General features: G+C 41.7%; 1 protein-coding gene across 1 annotated transcript in view; it reads right to left on the bottom strand.

The window, feature by feature from the left end:
• Positions 1-7,750, bottom strand: part of LOC135095099 (single-minded homolog 2-like) — a 52,516-nt gene extending 44,766 nt beyond the window's left edge. The window contains 1 exon segment of the mRNA XM_063995805.1: positions 7,736-7,750. The gene's annotated coding sequence lies outside the window, so the exon portion shown is untranslated.
• Between the last annotated feature and the right edge of the window lie 302 nt (positions 7,751-8,052).

Below are 8,052 nucleotides of genomic sequence, written 5' to 3'. Positions count from 1 at the left end.
ACCATCACTATCACCACCATCACCATTACTATCACCACCATCACCATCACTGTCACCATCACTTATCGCTGTCACAATTAGGACACTCACCAAAGTTCCCGCGTCACTCACTCACTCTCTCACTCACTCACTCACTCGCTCACTCACTCACTCACTCACCAGAATTCGTGTTTGCAAATCTATCTTAAAATTTGTTCTCTTATTTATTTATTTATTTTATTATTATTATTATTATTATTATTATTATTATTATTATTTATTTATTTTTTTTACGGTCTCATTGGCAACGTGTTCTTTATTTTTATTGTTTTTGTTGTTCTTTTTTTATGTTTTTTTTTTTTGTGTGTTTTCATTTATTGAGTTATTTGTTACTTCCATCACCCTTGTTGTCTGGGAATCAAGCGAACTCAAAATCTTTCTTAGTCTTTGCAAAATACTGAACTCCCCCATAAATAATAATAGTAATAATAACCTCAGTCTTGTATTATTATTATTATTATTATTATTATTATTATTATTATTATTATTATTATTATTATTATTATTATTATTACTCGCTATCACACCAACTCCAAATCTTCCTTAGTCTGTACACACCTAACGACAAAGATCAATAAATAGAATAAGATAAATCACAATCCATCATCTCACTGCAACATCATTACTACTACCCACTATTCACCATTACTACCCCCCTTGTCACTCCACCATCACTATCATTAATCCCTGTTCATCATTAGCATCCCCATTTATCACTGCACTTCCCTCAACATTAACATTGCTAACATCAAGCGCAACACCCACTGACTCGCAGGTGTGCCGCGTGGGCCTTACCTGTCCCGTCCGCGCCGCACCGCTACCGCCCCGTTTCGTGTACAGTATTCTGAAACACTCCCCGCCGCACCTTCACTCCTTTGAATGGCTGTTGTTGAAGCCACGCCAGTTTTTAAGGGTGTTTTTACCGTTCTAGTGACAGATTGATAAGATTGCGTTATTAACAGGGGAAATAGTCTTGAAAACCCGGTGGTGGTGAAGTGATACGGGGTTTTCAAGGATGTATTTACGGTTCTAGTGACAGATTAACAAGATTTCTGCGTTATTAACAGGACAGATACTCTTGAGAACCCGGCTGATCATCTCTGTGGCCTTGGAAAACAGTCGTGGTGAGTGAGCAGTGTTTTTAAATGCCACGCAAAAATGCCCTTCTTTTCACTGTACCACGCTAAAATGCCCTTCTTTTCACGTGTACCACCCAAAAATGCCCTTCTTTTCACTGTACCACGCTAAAATACCCTTCTTTTCACTGTACCACGCTAAAATACCCTTCTTTTCACTGTACCACCCAAAAATGCCCTTCTTTTCACTGTACCACGCTAAAATGCCCTTCTTTTCACTGTACCATGCTAAAATACCCTTCTTTTCACTGTACCACGCTAAAATACCCTTCTTTTCACTGTACCACGCTAAAATGCCCTTCTTTTCACTGTACCACGCTAAAATACCCTTCTTTTCACTGTACCACCCAAAAATACCCTTCTTTTCACTCTACCACGCTAAAATACCCTTCTTTTCACTGTACCACGCTAAAATACCCTTCTTTTCACTGTACCACGCTAAAATGTCCTTCTTTTCACTGTACCACGCTAAAATACCCTTCTTTTCACTGTACCACGATAAAATACCCTTCTTTTCACTGTGCCACGCTAAAATACCCTTCTTTTTCACTGTACCACGCTAAAATGCCCTTCTTTTCACTGTACCACGCTAAAATACCCTTCTTTTCACTGTACCACGCTAAAATACCCTTCTTTTCACTGTACCACGCAAAAATACCCTTCTTTTCACTGTACCACGCTAAAATACCCTTCTTTTCACTGTACCACGCAAAAATGCCCTTCTTTTCACTGTACCACGCTAAAATACCCTTCTTTTCACTGTACCACGCAAAAATACCCTTCTTTTCACTGTACCACGCTAAAATACCCTTCTTTTCACTGTACCACGCTAAAATACCCTTCTTTTCACTGTACCACGCTAAAATACCTTTCTTTTCACTACCACGCAAAAATGCCCTTCTTTTCACTGTACCACGCAAAAATACCCTTTTCACTTTACCACCCAAAAATACCCTTCTTTTCACTGTACCACCCAAAAATACCCTTCTTTTCACTGTACCACGCTAAAATGCCCTTCTTTTCACTGTACCACGATAAAATACCCTTCTTTTCACTGTACCACCCAAAAATACCCTTGTTTTCACTGTACCACGCAAAAATGCCCTTCTTTTCACTGTACCACGCTAAAATGCCATTCTTTTCACTGTACCACCCAAAAATACCCTTCTTTTCACTGTACCACGCTAAAATGCCCTTCTTTTCACTGTACCACGCTAAAATACCCTTCTTTTCACTGTACCACTCTAAAATACCATTCTTTTCACTGTACCACGCAAGAACAGCCTTCTTATCAACCTGAAATCTGTCTGGCTCCCTCCGCCGCCTGGACACCGCCGCTGTGTGTGGGGTGGCGGCGACGTCCGGGTCCCCGCCACACCGCCGCCTGAACGTGTGCGAGGCCTGGCCCGGCGCTACGTGGCGGGGGTTGGCTTCGGTGGTGATGAAGGAAGGGTACTGAGGTTAGGTTACTCTGAGCGAAATACACTTACTGCTCTGGTGATGGAGGGCAGCGTACATGCAGGGGACACAGACTCCTACAGGGGCATAGGTGAGCCTCGTTGACTGGAATTCGGAGAGAGAGAGAGAGAGAGAGAGAGAGAGAGAGAGAGAGAGAGAGAGAGAGAGAGAGAGAGAGAGAGAGAGAGAGAGAGAGAGAGAGAGGATAATTTAAGGCGGTGTTGCTTAACCTTTTTGGATGGGAGTGACATTAAATGGTGTGTGTGTGTGTGTGTGTGTGTGTGTGTGTGTGTGTGTGTGTGTGTGTGTGTGTGGGGTGAGGGCCACGCTTGCTGCAGTGTGGCGCGTTGATGGCCGCTGTGTGTGGCTCACTACAGGGAACACCACCAGTGCATCAGCCTACTCATTACCATAGCTAGCTGTAATGCAGTGACGCCAATTATAATACAGTTTATATTCCTGCGCATCATTACGACTGAACGTGAACAAATTGTATTATGACATTGTAGTTCAGTGACGGGGTATTTTTTTGCAGTGTACTGATAAGAAGGCTGTTTTTTGTATAATACAGTGAAAAGAAGGGTATTTTTGCAGTATAGTGATAACAAGGGTATTTTTTTGCAGTATAGTGATAACAAGGGTATTATTTATTTTTTTCAGTGTAGTGATAACAAGGGTATTTTTTTTTTTTTCAGTGTAGTGATAACAAGGGTATTTTTTTTTTTTCAGTGTAGTGATAACAAGGGTATTTTTTTTTTTTTCAGTGTAGTGATAACAAGGGTATTTTTTTTTTTTTTCCAGTGTAGTGATAACAAGGGTATTTTTTTTTTTTTCAGTGTAGTGATAACAAGGGTTTTTTTTTTTTTTCAGTGTAGTGATAACAAGGGTATTATTTTTTTTTTTTCAGTGTAGTGATAACAAGGGTATTTTTGTACTCTATTGATAAGGCCTGCGTTGTGCTTCCCTGTGGCAACGCGGACCTCAGACTGTGGCGTGGGCAAGATGATGTAGGGGACGAAGATGGAGGCGTGGCTGTGGTGGTGTGAGAGAGAGAGAGAGAGAGAGAGAGAGAGAGAGAGAGAGAGAGAGAGAGAGAGAGAGAGAGAGAGAGAGAGAGAGAGAGAGAGAGAGAGAAAGTTTATGGATGAAGCGAAAGAAGAGTAAGAGATGATCTGGGCGTGGCAGGAATGAAGGAGGACATGCTCTCTCTCTCTCTCTCTCTCTCTCTCTCTCTCTCTCTCTCTCTCTCTCTCTCTCTCTCTCTCTCTCTTACAATTATAAAAAACGAGAATTATTGGGGATTTTTCTCTCATTCTCCCTTAAAATGACAAAAAAAACCAGGATTATTTTCGTTTTTTCTCTATTTCTCCCTTAGAATAAAAAAAAACAGGATTATTGGCGTTTTTTCTCTATATTTCTCCCTTAAAATTAAAAAAACAGTATTATTGGTGTTTTTCTCTCATTCTCCCCTTAAAATCATAAAAAAAAAAACAAGAATTACTGGCGCCTTTTATCTCATTCTCCCTTAAGATTATAAAGGACACGAATATTCATTTATTTTTACTCTCCCTTAAACTGATAAAACATGCAGGATATATTTTCTCATCCCCTTAAGACACGTGTCCTCTTCTGAAGTTCTTCCGCGCATCACCTCCAGTACCTTCCTACTCTGGGTGGAAATGTGCGGGTGTTCAAGGGTGTTTTTGAGGTTCCAGTAAGAGAGAGAGAGAGAGAGAGTGAGTGGTGAGGGAGCAGTCTTAAGTTATCCATGTTTTTAATTTTTTGGGGAGGAATTTCAGTGACAGATTAACGAAATTTTTATATTATGTAACAGAAGCACTCTTGAAAGCTTGGCTAATAATATTTGTGGCCTTGGCAATTGGTCGTGGTGAAAGAGTGGAGGGTTTATATTAAGTTAACCAGGTTTTTAAGGGTGTTTTTAAGGTTCCAGTGACAGATTAATGAAATTTCTACATTATTAGCAGGAGAAGCAAATTGAGAAGCCGGACCAATCTTCTCTGTGTCCTTTAAATTTAGTCGTGGTGAGAGCAAAGCATCAAGTTAACCAGGTTTTTAAGGGTGTTTTTTAAGGTTCCAGTGGCAGATTAATGAGATTTCTACATTATTAACAGGAGAAACACTCTTGAGAACCAGGCTAATCATTTTTGTGGCCTTACAGAATGGTACTGGCGAAAGAGGGTTTATATAAAGTTAACCAGGTTTTTAAGGGTGTTTTTTAAGGTTCCAGTGGCAGATTAATGAAATTTCTACATTATTAACAGGAGAAACACTCTTGAGAACCTGGGCTTAGAGAATGGTACTGGCGAAAGAGGGTTTATATAAAGTTAACCAGGTTTTTAAGGGTGTTTTTAAGGTTCCAGTGGCAGATTAATGAAATTTCTACATTATTAACAGGAGAAACAAATTGAGAAGCCGGCTGATCGTCTCCGTGTCCTTAGAATGGTCGTGGTGAGAGAGCAGCGCCCCTCAGAATGCCATCGTTAGAGTGACAGAAAATGGAGTGAGGTTCCCGACTTTTGCCCTCGAGTTTATTTTGTTTATTTTTTTGGGAGATTCTTTTGTGACTGCCATCTTGAGCCGGATTTGATGTATTTATTTTTTATTTTGTTTATTTGTTTATTTATTTTTTGCCTTTTTTTCTCCTTTAGTCCACAAACACTCTTGCAGAAAAATGTCATCTGTTTTTTCAAGACATTTATCGTATTTTTTTTTTTTATCTTTTACATTCTTCTGGACAGTTCTTTTGGAAATGGCCGTGTTTTTTTTTTTTTCTTTTTTCACTTTTTTCCCCTTAGCCGGAAACTATTCACCCTCGTGCGGAAAGAAAAACAAAAAAAACAAAAGGGAAAAAAATTGTAATGCTCTGGTTTGAACACACTAGTAATTTTGGCCTTTCTTTTCCTCTTTTTCCCTCAGCAACAACTATTGCATAAACAAACAAACAAACAAACAAAAGGAATCTCTCCAGGTACATCTCAACTTAGCAATGATCGCGAGAAAACCAACCCAGTCTGCAGTTTTAATTTTTTTTCCACAATTTTCCCTTCTTTTTCCTGAACTTCTTTTTGGTCAGTCTGCCTCCCTTGTGCGTAGAGAGAGTACCCCACCTGATGATCCCCATCAGGTAATCCCCACCAGGTAATCCGAGCCACCGTAACTCCACAGGTAATTAATCTCTACCTGCATTTCTGTCTATATCTGGCCCCTCTAACCTCACCTAACCTAACCTAACCCTCTAACTTAACCTAACCTAACCTAACTACCTAACCTAACCTAACCTAACCTAACTACCTAACCTAACCTAACCTAACCCTCCCGACAATTAATTTTTTTTGTGTAACTTCCCCGATAGGTAAACTTGCCGTCTTCTCAGCACTAGGTAATCACATCGCTAGTTAGTTTCCACAGGTAACCACCACGACAGGTAAGACTCCCCGCCAGGTAATCTTCACAGGTATACCCTACGTAGTAACCCAAACACGTATTTTTTTCTTGATAATTAATTTCCTAAACAGATTTTCGCCAATGTTTAATCGCCCCCACAGGTAATCCCACGCCAGGTAAATCCCTCCCAGGTGTTCCCCATGACAGGTAAATCTTCCTCAGTCATTAATTATTCTAGTAAATCCCCAGCAGGTGGTTCTCCAGACAGGTAACATTCCCCGACAGTTAAGCCAGGTAAATCTCAGTAATTAATCCCATGTCAGGTAAATTATTCCACAGTTATTAATATTCCAGCAAGGTGAACTCCCCCAGGTTAGGTAAATCAAGTAGTTAATTCCCACGGCAGGTGAATCATTCCCCCCACTCATTAAGACTCGTATCCCCACCAGGTAAATCTCCATAACCTAACCTAACTCCAATTATTAGTATTCCCAGCAGGTAATTTCCCCTAACTTAACGTCACCTAACCTAACGTAACCTAACCACCTCACTGACCTCACCTAACATACCTAACCTAACCTAACCTAACCTAACTTAACCTAACCTAACCTAACCTAACTTAACCTCACCTAACCTAACCTAACCTAACCTAACTTAACCTAACCTAACCTAACCTTACCTTACCTGACCTCTTCTTCTGCTACTGCTGCTGGTAAGTGTTTTATTTTTATTTATTTATTTATTTTTCTTAACAACCTAACCTAACCTAACCCAACGGCAACGAAGCCCCAGTTATCCTGCCACTACTTAACCCTCCTCCAACACCTTAACACCTTGCAGTCAGCCCCCCGTGGTGTAACAGAGCATTAGATAACCTGTAATTAATCGACAGGTAGGTGCCCACAGCCAGGTGAAGCACAGGTAATGTCGCACCAGGAACACGATGGATTATAATTGCTAGCTTTTTCGTATCTTTTTTTTTTCATATTTGTTTTATTTTTTTGGTGTGTGTGTGTGTGTGTGTGTGTGTGTGTGTGTGTGTGTGTGTGTGTGTGTTTGTTTTGCCTCTTTCCTCTCGCTGTGATTGCAACTAGTGTTTCTACTACTACTACTACTGCTACTACTACTACTACTACTACTACTACTACTACTACTACTTTAATCAAACATCACCAACATAACTTTAAAACCACTGTCACAATCACCACCACCACCACCACTACCACCACCACCACCACCACCACAACCACCATCACTCGTACCACCACCACCACCACCACCACCACAACCACACAAAAACAAAACACAATATTTTTTCCAACACAAAACACTGCAATATAAATTCTTCCAGTCCTTGTCGTGTGGAGTGCCAAGGGCGTGGTGGTATAGGCGTGGGCGCGGACACGGACATGGTGGCTCCGGGAGTGCGTGCGTGCGTGGGTGTGTGGGTATTAGCGGAGGTAGCAGCCGTGGTAGTAGTGAAGGAGGCGTGTGTGCGTAAGAACCCTGTAAAACCTACCTTGGGGGCTTGAACGGTGCAAAAAGTGGGGAGAGAGAGAGGGAGAGAGAGAGAGAGAGAGAGAGAGAGAGAGAGAGGGAGAGGAGAGAGGAGAGGACCGGGCCGCACACCGCTAATCTCCCTCACAGTTAATTAAACAGACGCGCCCCGGGACCAGCCGTGTACTAATCCAACTCACTCGTGATTTGCCCGCGCGCCTTCCCGCTCGGAATAAAATATGAAGATTGAGGCGAGGCACACGGGGCGGGGCTTGTCTCACGGGGGGCGGGGCGTATCTTCCCTCCCTCGTCCCCCAAACCACGACAAAACACGATACAGTCTCCCTATTGGCCTATCCATAAAGCCCCGCCCACTCTAGGGAGGTTTGAGCCTTCTGGACCAATGGGGTGCGTGTATTGGCTTGGATGTGATGTAAGGGGTGGATGCTTATTGGCTGGGGTAGTTTCCACGTCATGATTGGGGGTTTTAGCCAATCATGTGAGGTTTTCTGATTGG

This window comes from Scylla paramamosain, chromosome 47 (genome assembly GCF_035594125.1).
Source record: "Scylla paramamosain isolate STU-SP2022 chromosome 47, ASM3559412v1, whole genome shotgun sequence".
Taxonomy (NCBI): Eukaryota; Metazoa; Arthropoda; class Malacostraca; order Decapoda; family Portunidae; genus Scylla; species Scylla paramamosain.
Note: the sequence above shows the minus strand (reverse complement) of the source record. Positions and strands in the feature narration are given on the sequence as shown.